A 14,195-nucleotide genomic window follows, 5' to 3' on the forward strand; every position below is an offset into this window, starting at 1 on the left:
TGTTAACCTGTTAGCTCATGGGATGTGGAAGTATAGGTGGGTCCCAGGCAAAAGTGCACCTGGGATTGGAGGGTAGGAGTGCTCCTCAGGGCAGCAGCCATCTACCAATAATTTAACAAGCTAAGGATCCTATCAGAGAGTATCAGCTGACCAAAAGCCCTCTCAGAGGAGAAAGGTGGCCCCTGCAGGGGGAGGGGGCAGTGAATCCTATTTGGTTGGAAAGGAAGATAAGCTAAAATATGAGAAACCTTCAAATTCAGGTGTAGGATTTTGATCCGATTTCAGTGGGCTACATAAGAAATCACTGCAGATCACTAAGAAAGGGAGGAATGGTGAAAGGCATATTTTTAGGAGGACTGTTTCAAAGTTCAAGGCCAGCTGCTGTGCTAGGGTGCCATTTAACTAAAAGGTAACACATGGACATTGGGCTTAACCAAAAGTAAGTTTCCCATTTCATAATGCTCAGGGCTGATTCTGAATTTCTCAAAGGGTTAGTCTCCATGTTCAACTGCAATAAGGCTGGCTTTAGTGGTTTCCTCTTCCAGTCTCCCAGCTCCCAAAAGACAACTCCTCACATCCTTGGTGATGAGGATGGTGTCTAGCCCTTGCTCAGTGGATAAATGAATGAATGGCTTTACTCAAAATACAAACCCAAAAAAAAACCAGTAGCCCCCCAAGACTACACTGTGATGCAAATCCTCTCTCACCCCTCCACCTCTTCCTTAAATAGGTTTCCCCAACTGAAGCTCACCTTTCACCGGCTTTGCCAAAACCAAAGACAGCCTAACTGCTCCCCTTCCTTGCCTGAAGTCTAACAGAGCCCCATCTTTGGGTGCAATTGCCTGCACTTCTCGGAGTCCAATCCTGTCCCCTTCTTGGCAAGCACTAACTTGGTAAGCTGTATTTCATGAAGTTAACCAGGCTCATTACAGAGAACATATTTCCAGGAGGAGGGATGTTAATTTCTTCCTCATACAAAGACCAAAAATCAATATCGTAAATCCAGGAAATCTCCCCTAAATGTCTCCCCCGCCATCATTCTCTGCTTTGCTCTGTGTAAATACCATCATGACAGCTTAGCTATATTTTCTACTCAGGCAACATGATCTTGAGGTGGCAGCAAGACTAGTCATGCAGCTGAAGGAAGGAATATTGGCTGGGAAGTTATTCCTCGGGGTATTTTGTGACATTGGAATTCCATCAAATGGAGTTGATCGTCCTTTATCTTTCAAACAAGCCCCAGGTCCAGTCCTCAGCCTGCCTAGCACGCACTGCATTCGCATGGTGACCCATAGATTTTCCACATGCGTGGAAGGTGAATGGAAAGGAAGTGGTGTCCTACAGGCGTGTGTGTGCATCTCAACAGCTTCCTTTACTCAAATGTGTAGTAAACACCAACTGCACACATTGTGTGAGTGAGACATAAAGAAATCAGGATGCCAGGCACCGATTTTGCAGGAATTGATAGTCTAAATAAGCAAATAGTTTAAACTAAGACTTACTTTTAATTTAATACACACACATGTCAGACCCTAGCAAATCCCCATGCAGAAATGTGAAATCTCCAAGTAATGTTTTTTCTACCACCTTTTGGGAGTCCCTTAACCTTATGGTACCCCAGGGGGAGGGACACAGCTTCATCTTAGGAGTAAACAAGAATCTAATTTTAGAAATCCTCCAAGATGTTGACCTTTGTGTAGGGATCTGTCAACCTAAGACCCAGGGTCTTAGATGGGTTATTATAAATTAAAATCTAATACTCCTTCCTTCTCCCTGGATCTATAATACCCCATTCAATCAGCAACGTCCAGCTTACGTGTGCAATTCAGCTCCAAGAGGTAGACAGCAAAACCTAGTGACTTCAACATCCCAAGGGCATAGGCAAAATTAATTAAGGCATTGCCGCTGAATATTAGCCCTTCTTAGTCCTCCCTCCCAGGTTTATTTCTAATTATCTCCCATTGAGTCATGTCCCCAATGAGTCAAAATTTTTATTAGATTTTTAGGAGCCGATCTCCTGACAGCTTCAAAGGATTTTTATATTTTAGCATAGCTGATTCCCTCTAATATGCTTCTATCTCTTAACTAATCTCTGTCCTGAATCATATTATAAAACCATAGAGTGGAAAGAGTCCTTTGAGGTCACCTAGCCCAATTCCATCTGATTATAGACAAGGAAACTGAGGCCTAAGGAAGTTTAATATCTTGAGTAATATGAATAAGTTAGCATTGCAAAAACCTGATGCCACAGAGACCTACTGTGAGGTCCTACCAAGACCAAATTGAAATGGCTTTAGAATAAAGGCTTGCATATTTTGACTTTGAGACTATCCCATCCTATGCTCCAAATTTCTACATAAAGTTCCCTCATCAACAAGCCCAGGCCATGCATTCTCAGCTTCTAACCAACATTTCAGTGTCAGCCTCTTCGATGTGGGCAGACAAGGAGCCATCATACACAGGAATAAGGATTCCACCATGAGAGACACTCAAGCAAATGAAAAACAAACAGAAGAAAAGGAAACTACAGAAAACAGACAATCTGGGAAACAGAAGAACATCCCAAAAAAATATATCCTCAGAGCGATATTTTATACATAAGATAGGATGCTATGAAAGGGAATTTATTAAAGAATAAGGAGTTCTTAGATATTAAAAGTATGAAAGCAAATAAACTCAATAATCAAGCCAAAAGACTCACAGAAATAAAATCAAAAGATAAAAAGAGAAAAAGTGGGCCAAGAAAAATGATAAGAATGCTATGGAGATTAATCCAGAAAGTCCACTGTGCAACCAACAGGAGTCCCAGGAGTCCAGCATAGAGAAAACTAAGGGAAATTAAGGGAAGGAAACTATCAGAGGCATAAAACAAGACTATTTCCCACAACTGCAAGATAGAAGCCTGCCTCCACGAAACAGACTGTTAACTGGAGAACAAACTGCTGGATATGGCTGGGGAGGAACAGGTGATGGGGATTAGGACTACACCTGCTGTGATGAGCATGTGCAAGTGTTGAATCACTATTTTGTACACCCGAAACTAATATTACACTCCATGTTAACTAACTGGGATTTAAATTAAAATAAAAAAAAAAATCCACACTGGGGGCAGCCCAGGTGGCTCAGTGGTTTAGCACCACCTTCAGCCCAGGGCCTGATCCTGGAGACCCAGGATCGAGTCCCACGTCGGGCTCCCTGCATGGAGCCTGCTTCTCCCTCTGCCTGTGTCTCTGCCTCTCTCTCTCCCTGTGTCTCCCATGAATAAATAAATAAAATCTTTAAAAATAAAAAAATAAAATAAATAAAAATAAAAATCCACACTGTAGGGGAAAAAAAAGATAGAAGTCTGCCTGTGAGAGCTTCCTGAGTGTCCGACTTCAGTACAGCTATATGGAATTTCAGAAGGTCAGGGATAAAGAGGACATCTGGAGAACTTTTAAAAAGAGGAGAGTTGTCATCAAAGGATCAGGAATCAGGATAGCTTTGGACTACCAGACACTGGAAATAAAAGAATAATGGAGCAATGCCTCCAAATCTCTGAGCCAAGACTATTATTTGAAGCCAAACATTCTATACAACCAAGTGGTGAATCAAATGTAAGGATGGAATATGGACGATTGTGCACAAGCATAATTCAGAGCATGCATCTCCAATGTGCTATTTCTTAGGAAATTACTGAAGGATTGGGCTTCTGCAAAAGGAGAGAGAAGAAATGAGAAAGAGGAAAACATGGCTTTCAGGAAAGGCCCCAACAGATGACAGCAGTAAAGAGGAAGCTGTGAGCAGGCCATGGCAGGAACCATTGGACAAGAAATGAAGAAGGGAGCTCTCCGGGAGGAAAAAATAGGAACAGATAGACCACTTGTTGATTTGAGAAAGAAGAGGTATTTTGGCTGTTTTTCTCTTTCTCCATACTACTAGATTTTGTTTGGGCTACAATCTGTCTGGCTTCCAGGAAGCATCGGGACTGGCCTAGGTCAATCAGGGAGTCCTATACCCAAATATCAATGATTCGTCTAACATTGATATGTGACCAGTTCTGGCCTATGATATAGCAAGCGCCAGGCCTCAGGGGAATTCTAAGAATTTGTGCACTGGCAAAAGAGAGCAAAGGGCAAAGGCCCAGTTTGAGCTCCTGACATCTTCCTTTCTGTTCTGGCCTGTGTGTGTGGTTTTTTTTTTAATATTTTATTTATTTTGGCCTGTGTGATATTAAGATATGCTCTTTGGAGCTGCAGCAGTAGTCTTAGGACCACCCAAGAGACAGTCACCTTGCTGAGGATGGCAGAAGAGAAAGACAAGAAGAGCCAGATTCAAATCTGCCTCTCAACCTAACCTGCAAGCCCCTACTGCCAGGATTCTTGTTATGTGAGATAATTACATGTCTTTGTTATGTAAACTACTGTTTGTTGGTGCTCTGTTACTTGAAGCTGGAGGCTGGACAGTCTTTGGCAGATGTCAGAACATCTGTTTGTAAAAATTAATAATAGGTACGTTGAAATTTGAGCAAATAAAAAATGAGACAAACCTGTGCAAGGAATAGCCAATAAATTTATGAAAAAATGCTCAGCCTCACAAGTGAAAGGGAAATACAAATTGAAATCACATTTAGATACCATTTTATGCCCAGGATGTTAGAAAAAAATAAAAGTCTCGCCATTCCAAAAAAAAACTCTCATACAGTGCTGATGTGCATTTCATTATTTCAGCCATTTTGAAAAACAATTTGACAATACCTAGGAAAACTGCCCGTGCTTGTTATTTACTAAAATTCAGCATATTTAGAAAACTCTTCCACATATGCCTGAGCAGACAACTATGAGAATGTTCACTGCAGCATTGTTTATAATAACCCAAAAAATGGATAAAAATATAATTTTGTTTATTAGTAGAAAAACAGATTTATATATTGTGTGGTTTACTTATGCAATGAAATACCACACATTAGTTTTAAAAGCCAGAGTTACATGTATTATCTACTTGGATAAACCTCAAAGTGAAAATAGAGGTTGGGGGCGGGGGGAGTAGGTACAAAAGGTTAATCAAAGTATTATGCCATTCATCTCAAATTTTAAAACACAGGGATCCCTGGGTGGCGCAGTGGTTTAGCGCCTGCCTTTGGCCCAGGGCGCGATCCTGGAGACCCGGAATCGAATCCCACGTTGGGCTCCCGGTGCATGGAGCCTGCTTCTCCCTCTGCCTGTGTCTCTGCCTCTCTCTCTCTCTCTCTGTGTGACTATCATAAATAAATAAAAATTTAAAAAAAATTTTTTAAACACAGAAATACTATATATCATTTAGGAGTGCATACATATGTAACATAAGTAAAAAAATAATTCATGGAATGACAAACATCATTTTCAGGATGGTAGTTGTTTCAAAGTAGTAAGGAGAGAAGAGAAAGAATGAGATGAGAAAGATAAACCCAAAGGGTTTCAACTGCCCCTATAATGCTTTGTTTTAAGCCTGAAACAAATGTGGCAAAATGTTAGGTTACGACTGAGATAATAAGTACCTGGGTGTTCATGATGTGAGCTATTTCCATTTGCTTCAAATTTTTATAATGTGGTCATAGTACTCTAATTGGCTCAGCAATCTCTCCATGGTCAAAGAAATGTCAAAACTGATTATTGAGTGACCTAAATCTGTCATATGAAAATAGAAGAAAAAAATAAAAAGTCTGAGAATCCTAACAGAAAATAAGTAGAAAATGTTCATAATTTAAAATGAGGGGAAAATATTAAGCTTATTACTTAGAAATAAAAAGTTAATACCAAAAGCTTTCAAAGTTTCAGTGACTGGCTCTGGAGACTACATAGGGAGAGTTTGGGGGAGGGAAAGTTCTTGTATGGCCAGATGACCAACAAGTATACATTATTCTAGGTCTCCAAAAGGAGACAGATTCAGTGATTTTAATGTCATTTGCAGTTAAAATTATCTGATATGGTCAAAAGGGAAAGGCTGTATTATGGGAACTTGGAGAAGGAGGTAGTGATAATCAGGCCCTCTGAAGTGTTTTCCTAAGATACACTAAGTTTGTTTTTCTAAGATACTTAGTCTGTTTTGCCAACAGAAACAGACACTGGTGGCGCTGGATTCTGGGGGTCATTTGGGCCAGTCCAGGAAGAGAATAGCAGTTGTCATTAAACATCTGAATGGCAGCAGTCAGAAGTGAATGGGCTGGGAAGTAGATACAGAGTGTGAGGAAGCAGGGGGAAGGGGAGTGTGTGTGGCCAGTACAAACAGTCCATGAATAAGGGACACAGAGAGAATCCTGAAGGGGAGATAAGTGTGAAAGAAGAGAAGGTCTCATCAAGAAGGCAACTTAGAAACAAACATCCCTGAGAGAGTAGACTCAATAAATTGTTGCTGGTATTCAACTGGGCAGGACAAGAATCAGTAGCAAGGGTGCATAGCAAGAACAGTGTTTCCAGAAGTGGTGCTGAGCCCCACATCAGGGCCAGAGAATGCCAAGATTTCTCAAGATAACAGACCTTGGGGACCCAAAAAATCTTCCAAATGGCTTCTTCTTCCAGTATGGTTTTCACTGGGCTATTCACATATGCAATATGCTTCTTCCCCCCAACCCCACAGGATCTCAAAGGTACTGCTTGGCCCATGCTTCTACGGCAACAGTCCTACACAGACAACGTATTGCTTCCATTACGGAGAACAGCTACACTACACAATTTGGCTACTTCCACTTACTAGCTCAGTGACCTTGGGCAAGTATTTATCCCCTCTGTGCCTCAGGCTCCTCAACTTTAAGATGAGTCTAATATGAGTACCTACCTCATAAGCTAATATGCTTTTCAAAGGGCTTGGTACATAGTAATCATTCTATAAATCTCCACCGTTATTATTAGATTTGGATTATGGACCTTTAAAAAGGCATGTCACCATGTAAACACTCAGAGGATAGCAAGCAATTTGGTAAAGAAAAGTAAAATGAACTCAAGTGAGAAACACTGGAAGGAAATGAAGATGCAATTGTGGCTTGCCTTAGTTAAATGCTTGGTGCCAAGGAAGGAAACAGTCTTGGAAAGTGAAGAGAAGTTCTAACACGTGCATAGTTTGAACAGCTCCTCTCTGCCAGGTGCGATGGGAAACATTCTGTGGCAAATTCTATTAGTTTCTATTCCAGTTACCATTACTAAGTAAAAAAAAAAAAAAAAAATTGCTCCCCAAATTTAGCAGTTTGAAAGAATAACCATTATGTTTATAGATTCTGTGGGTCAGGCATTCAGACGGCATGACAAGGTCGGCTTGCCTCTACTGCACAATTCCAGAGCCTCAGCTAGGAAGACCCAATGGTGGGGGTCTGGAATCATCTAAAGGCTCATTCACTCACGAGTCGCAACCTGGGCTAGGATCATTGGAAGACTAGGACCGCTGACTGAAGCACCTACATGTGGCCTCCTTGTGTGACTTGCAGCCTCAGGGGAGTCTATCTCCTTACAAAGCATCTCAGGGCTCTAGGTGAAGGGGTTCCAGGAAATAGTACAAGATGCGTGGCCTTTTATGACTCAGCCTCACATGTCATACAGCTTCATTTCTAACATACTCCATTGGTTACAAATGAAGTTTGAGGGGAAGAAAAAATATCCAACTTTTTTTTTTTTAAGATTTTATTTATTTATTCATGAGACACAGAGAGAGAGGCAGAGACCCAGGCAGAGGGAGAAGCAGGCTCCCTGCAGGGAGCCTGACATGGGACTTGATTCCGGGTCTCCAGAATCAGGCCCTGGGCTGAAGGCAGCGCTAAACAGCTGAGCCACCCAGGCAGCCCACGATCCTACTTCTTAAAGGGAGGCATGTCAATTAATTTATGGACATGATTTAAAAAACACAGTTTCCTATCTAATGTGAGACCCCTATTTTGACCTTGCCACAACCGACTATTCCCCCAAAATTCATGTTGAAATCCTAGTCCCCAGGATGGTGGTATTAGGAGGCAGGGCCTTTGGGTCCTGGGGTCTGGCTCTCATGGATAGGAGTAGTGCTCCTATAAAAGGGACCCCAGAGGGCTCTCTTGCCCTCTTTCTGACATGTAAAGAAAAGCAAGAACACAGCCATCTATGAACCAGGAAGCAGGCCTCATCAAATGCTGGATCTACTGGTACCCCCATCTTGGACTTCTGAGCCTCCAGAACTGAGAAATAAATATTTGTTGTTTAAAATACCCAGTCTTGGGCAGCCCCGGTGGCCCAGCGGTTTAGCACTGCCTTGAGCCTGGGGTGTGATCCTGGAGACCCGGGATCGAGTTCGTCAGGCTCCCTACATGGAGCCTTGCTTCTCCCTCTGTCTGTGTCTCTGCCTCTCTCTCTCTCTCTGTGTCTGTCATGAATAAATAAATAAAATTTAAAAAATAAGAATAAAAATAAAATAAAATACCCAGTCTACACTACTTTGTTAAAAAGCAGCCCATGCTTGGCTAAAACACCTACTAAAACAGAACTACAATTTTGGGGACACCTGGGTGCCTCAGCAGTTGAACGTCCTTCTTCCGCTGAGGATCCCAGTGTCCTGGGACTGAGTCCTGCATCAGGGTCCCTGCAGGGAACCTGCTTCTCCCTCTGCCTGTTTCTGCCTCTCTCTCTCTCTCTCTGTCTCACATGAATAAATAAATAAAATCTTAAAAAAAAAAAAAAAAAAACCTGCAATTTTGTTGAGTAGCCATGCCCCTAGCCCAAGGTAATGAACCATAACGATCCTATTCCGTTTGACAGTGATTGCTTATGCCAGGGTCCTTAAAACTTAGAGTGGTCATAGGACCCAGCTCTGGCCAATAAGACTATGGAAAACTCTCGGGGCGGGGCGGGGGGGGGGGGGGGGGCTTTCAGGAAATGTTTTGCTTTCCTAATAAAAGAGTCAGACTTGACCATTACTGGCATTTCCACTTTTACTGTTTCTTTAAATGCACATAGAATGTTTGGAGCTATGGCAACCATGTTATGATCACGTGGCAAGAAGCATGAGAATTAAAGTCGATGGGCTAAGAATAGCAGGGGGAAGATATAAAGAACTTGGATCCTTAATTGCATCAATGAGCAGCTGAACAAATGCCAGCCGCTACTTCTTGTTATGCAAAAAACATAAACTTCAATAGTTTAAGCCCATTTTAGTCAGGTTTCTTTTACTTATAACTGACAGCATTCCCAGCTAATACAAACTCATAATTTCATGGAACTCTCATAATAAATTAATTAGGCATTATTTATTTGAGCGTTATAATCCCCATTTTACCGGTTGGAACCTGAGTAACTTCCAAGGCCACAGAGCTAGCAAGCAATGCCAGACTTGGAATCCAAAGATAATTGCAAAGCCCTAGGTTTTTCCTCTGCTCCCCTGCTGCTCACAGTGCGGTCCTTGAACCAGGAGGAGAGCATCACTGAATGCTTGTTAGAGATGCAGAGTCTTGGGCAGCCCGGGTGGCTCAGCAGTTTAGCACCGCCTTCAGCCCAGGACGGGATTCTGGAGACCCAGGATCGAGTCCTGCCTTGGGCTTCCTGCCCAAGCCTGTGTCTCTGCCTCTCTGTGTCCCTTATGAATAAAATCTTAAAAAAATAAATAAATAAAAATCTTAAAAAAAAAAAAAAAAGAGAGAGATGCTGAGTCTCTGGCCGAACCAAGATATGCAATTAAACTATGTCTACAAGGTCTTACTTCCATGGCCCAGGGAAAAGAATGAGGACCACTAGTTGAAATTTCTAAGAGGTCAGATTTCAGCTCAAAGAAAATGTGAAATGCTTAAGTAATTAAAACTACCAACAAGGGAAGTATCTACAGGAAGCAGTGAGATTCCCTCCACCACCACTAGAACTATTCAGGACCATTGGAGGGATACCAACTCGCCACAGGTGCCAGGGAGATCACCCTGACTGAGGCCTTTCCATTCAGGTGATGGTTCCCACTGGCCTTTCCAAGGCCTGAAAGTGCACCATTAGAGCCATCCCTGAACACCCCGGACGATAAAGCCCTGCCTAATAAATGCCGCTCTGAAGTCACTGGTATCCCACACAGTGGGAGCAGCCTGTGGCGCCCCGTGGTAGGTAAGTCAGTGACACTGGGGAAAAGGACGTCTGGGGCAGGACCCTGGCCCCATGGAAGGCCAGCTCTCATGAGGCAACCCAGCCAGAAGCAGAGGAAGCGAGGGCCCAGAGGCTGGGCATTGGACCTAGGACAGCAGGCTCTCAGGGAAGGGGCCTCAGGGCCACGACTCTTAGTGGTCCAGGAAGCCAAATTTGCACAGGACTCTTTTGCTCAAGTGGATGCCACCTGCCCTTGGATCTGAAGCCCGGATCAGCAGCGCCCCCAGCCCCACCACCCGGCTCCCACAGGTTCTAAACCCCTTACTGAGCCCCTAGCAAAAGCCACAAACTCAAGGCGGCTTTGGAATCGCACACATGTAACCACATTCTCACCCTTCTGAATTTAATTCCACAGTATAATTAAACACATATACTGCACATGCACGGCTAAGATGCAAGCTGTCGGTTCAATTTGGAAGTGTGCATTAAACAAATGCCTGCGAGGAGCAGTCCTCCCTGAGCCCCAGGCCTGGGGGAGGAGCCAGCCCCCAAAATGAACATTCTGTGGGACATACTGCCATCCAGCGGCCAGAGGGTAAATTGCCAAGACCAGGAAGCACACGGATCCCCAGCACCTGGCAAGGGCGCCCAAAGGTTTTGAGCTAAATTGTATTGAATTAAATCAAGTTGGGTAGGAGTAAAGTGAAATTGGGTGAACATAAAATGGATTAAGGGTCATATTGGGGACTATGGCCAGGGTTGCATAACCTACTCCTGACCCAAGGAGAGCACCGTGCATTTTAGACCAGAGGGGAATCTCCTGCAACCGCATCAAAGAGGAGGTGAGTTTTGCCAGAAGAGATCTTGAAAAGGTAGTCCTCAGTCCAAACCATAATCAGAAGTGGTCTACCAGGACCACGGTGTAAATCCTGCTTCTGACACTTAACAAATAAATAGTCGGGTCATAATTAAAGAAACAAATATTCATATGCAAACGAAATGCAAACCTTGGTAAGCAGGTCAGAATGAAAGTAAGGGTTCCTGACTGCCACCACCCATCTCAGGAGCCACTTCCTTGATGCTTAACTGCACGTGGCACCCTCCTCCCGTTGTAGCTACATTCGGTGGTGAGAGTGGGATTAAAGGGCCTCTGTCCCATGGGCTGTGAATTTTCAGAGGAGGATTTTGATCCTACTCGCCTAGACAGTGCCCATAACTCAACAGATAAGGAAGGAGGTGGGAGGGAAGGCATCATTACCGCAAATGTGGGCAGAAAACTTTCTTTTGTCTGTTTGCTGCAAGCCTCTTGAACAAAGCTGCTACTGTTTTCCTGAGGCTTTGGGGCCCTCAGGGTTAATGAGTGACAAGCCTCCAAGTCCTGATGCTCTGGACTGAATATTTGTGTATTCCCAAAATGTGTATGTTGAAATGCTGTTTCCCAATGTGATGAGGTTCGGAGATGGAGCCTTTGAGAGGCAGTTAGGTCATGAGGGTGGAGCCTGCATGAATGGGATTAGTGGCCCTACAAGAAGAGAAATGAGCTCCATATCTCCTTCACCATGTGAAGACACAGCAAGAAGGTGGCCATCTGCAAACTGAGGAGAAGGTCTTCCTCAGGAACTGAATCATCTGGCACCTTGATCTCGGACTTCCAACCTCCAGAGAACTGTGAGAAACAAATTTCTGTTGTTTAAGCCCCCTACCCTATGGCATTTTTTGTTATAGCAGCTTCAAAAAGATCCCTCACTTTTTGCTTTTCTCTATTTTTGTTTAAGTTGGTCTATTTTCTGTTTTTAGGTAGCTTCAAAAGATGCACTATGACGTGGACTAATAATGCCTGGAGTGCTTTACAGTCTGCAAATGTGGGTTCCTAAGGGCGCCATTTTACACATGTGGAAGTTGAGGCTCCACGTTAGATCATATCACCTTCATACCTTGAAAAGCTCCCACAGACGGGGTACTTGGGGCCCCCTCACAAATCTCACTCATGGATCCAGGGTTTCAACGGTCATGTTGTTCTAGGCTCTAATTTGGGACTTATTCTGAGGTGTTTCATCATTGCCTTTTGACAGTCTGCCCACAGAACCAAGCATTTACGTTGGAGGCTAGGAGCAGCCACTCCCGGGAGCTCCAGTGGGAAAGGCATCTCCTGCCCAGCCTAGGCCTCTCCGCGTCTCACAGATCCGTTTGGCCTCTGCAGACTCGTTGCTTTCTAATCCGCTTCTCCCTGTGGCACCCAGAGTGTGAAGATGGCACGAAGACTCCTTCAAAAGCCATTTGAAGCTTTTTAAAACTTCCCAACATGACCATCTAGAAAAGTATTTACCAGTGACAAATTCCCAAAAAGAAATTTGTTCAAGCAGGTACGAATCACAAGTGAGGGTGATTTTTAAGCAGCAGGAAGGCATTCTAGGGAGGAGCAGGGGAGTCTTTGCAGGGAAGAGTATATAAATTAAGATTTTCATTCACAGCACCAGTGAGTCCAAAACTGAGGCCGTTGCCACCATGAGAGCAAGCTCTGTGTATTAATATTTTTACTTTCATCTACTTTTCTTAAGATTCATGACATGCACATATACACACGCCTCTGTCTAGCAGGAAAATTCTACTCTTACCTCGAGAGAGTTCAGGGCTAACCCCCTCTTTGAAGCCTTTCCAGCTGGTCCCTTAGATAAACCAAAGGACCCCCTCCTTCCTGTGATGTTTGTGTCACCCCAAGTTCATGTACTGACACTGATCCCTGTGTGATGGTATTTGGAGGTGGAGCCTTTGTGAAGTGACTGGGTTGAGGATAGAGCACTGGGACTGATGTCCTGAGAGACCAGACTGCCAACTAGGGCACAGCAAGCTGTGAGGACACAACAAAGACAGCTACCTGTACACCCGGAAAAAGACTCACTGGAAGCCGATTGTGCTGGTACCCCAATCTGGGCTTCCGGCCTCCAGAACTGTGAGAAGTACATTGTTATTTAAGCCCCCTGGTCTGTGGTAATTTCTACAGTAGCCCAAACTACACAGGACACTCCCTCAGCCCCTGTAAAGGGGTTGAGGCCTAATCACTGACCGTCTGCATTCTGATTGTCTCACTAGCCTGTGATCTTCCTGAAGTCAGGAGGAGTGTGAAAACATAACTCATCCCCCTTTGGAATTCAGAGAACAATCATGGTGATTCTAGAGAACTACGAAGCCAGACATAGGGGCCCATAGCTCTACCCAAATACTGCACGGGACCTGATTTCTTAAGCTGAAAACCAAGTCTCTTATAAATACATCTCAGTGACATGCTTGTGGTTGTGGTCTAGGGAAGGAAAAAGACCTGTCTGTGTGGTGCACTGGAAGGATATCACAAAGAGCCTTCTTATACCAATGAGAGGAGTTCATCTGTCACCAGCTAACTATTTCATTTTTAGCCCTTACTAAAGTCTTATCCCAGTGTACCTTGTGGTGCCAGTTTTCAGGCTGTGAATTCACAAGCTCCTCGAGGGCAGGGAAAGATCCTGCTACTAAAAGTTACCAGTGATGCTTAACTTTTGAGATGGGTTTTGTTTTTAAAGATTTTATTTATTTATTCATGAGAGACACAGAGAGGCAGAGACACAGGCAGAGGGAGAAGCAGGCTCCCTGCAGGAACCTGATGTGGGACTCGATCCCAGGACTCCAGGATCATGCCCTGAGCCAAAGGCAGGCGCTCAACCGCTGAGCCACCCAGGCGTTCCAAGATGGGGGTTTTAGAGAACCCAGTAGGTAACGCCCTGACTTCCCCTTCCAAATTCCTAATCAGTGACAATAAGGTACAGGAGTCATGGAGATTAAAATATAAAAGCACGGGCAGCCCGGGTGGCTCAGTGGTTTGGCGCCTGCCTTTGGCCCAGGGTGTGATCCTGGAAGCCCAGGATCAAGTCCCACATCAGGCTCCCTGCGTGGAGCCTGCTTCTCTCTCTGCCAGTGTCTGTGCCTCTCTCTGTGTGTGTGTCTCTCTCATGAATAAATAAAGAAAATCTTTAAAATAATAATAATAATAATTTAAATATATATATATATATATAAGCACGTATTAACACTTACTGCGTTCTAGGAATCATAAGCACTTAGATATGTTAGGTCATGTGACAATATTATAAGATAGGAAATGGAAGGGCCTGAGGTTGAATCATTTGCCCCTGG

General features: G+C 43.8%; 1 long non-coding RNA gene across 1 annotated transcript in view; it reads right to left on the reverse strand.

Moving 5' to 3' along the window:
* LOC118350671 (uncharacterized) overlaps positions 1 to 13,173 on the reverse strand; it is a 29,717-nt gene extending 16,544 nt beyond the window's left edge. The window contains exon 1 of the long non-coding RNA XR_004804910.2: positions 13,096 to 13,173. This is a non-coding gene — a long non-coding RNA (uncharacterized LOC118350671). The remainder of the gene's footprint in view (positions 1 to 13,095) is intronic.
* Between the last annotated feature and the right edge of the window lie 1,022 nt (positions 13,174 to 14,195).

Source organism: Canis lupus, chromosome 15, assembly GCF_003254725.2.
Source record: "Canis lupus dingo isolate Sandy chromosome 15, ASM325472v2, whole genome shotgun sequence".
Taxonomy (NCBI): domain Eukaryota; kingdom Metazoa; phylum Chordata; class Mammalia; order Carnivora; family Canidae; genus Canis; species Canis lupus.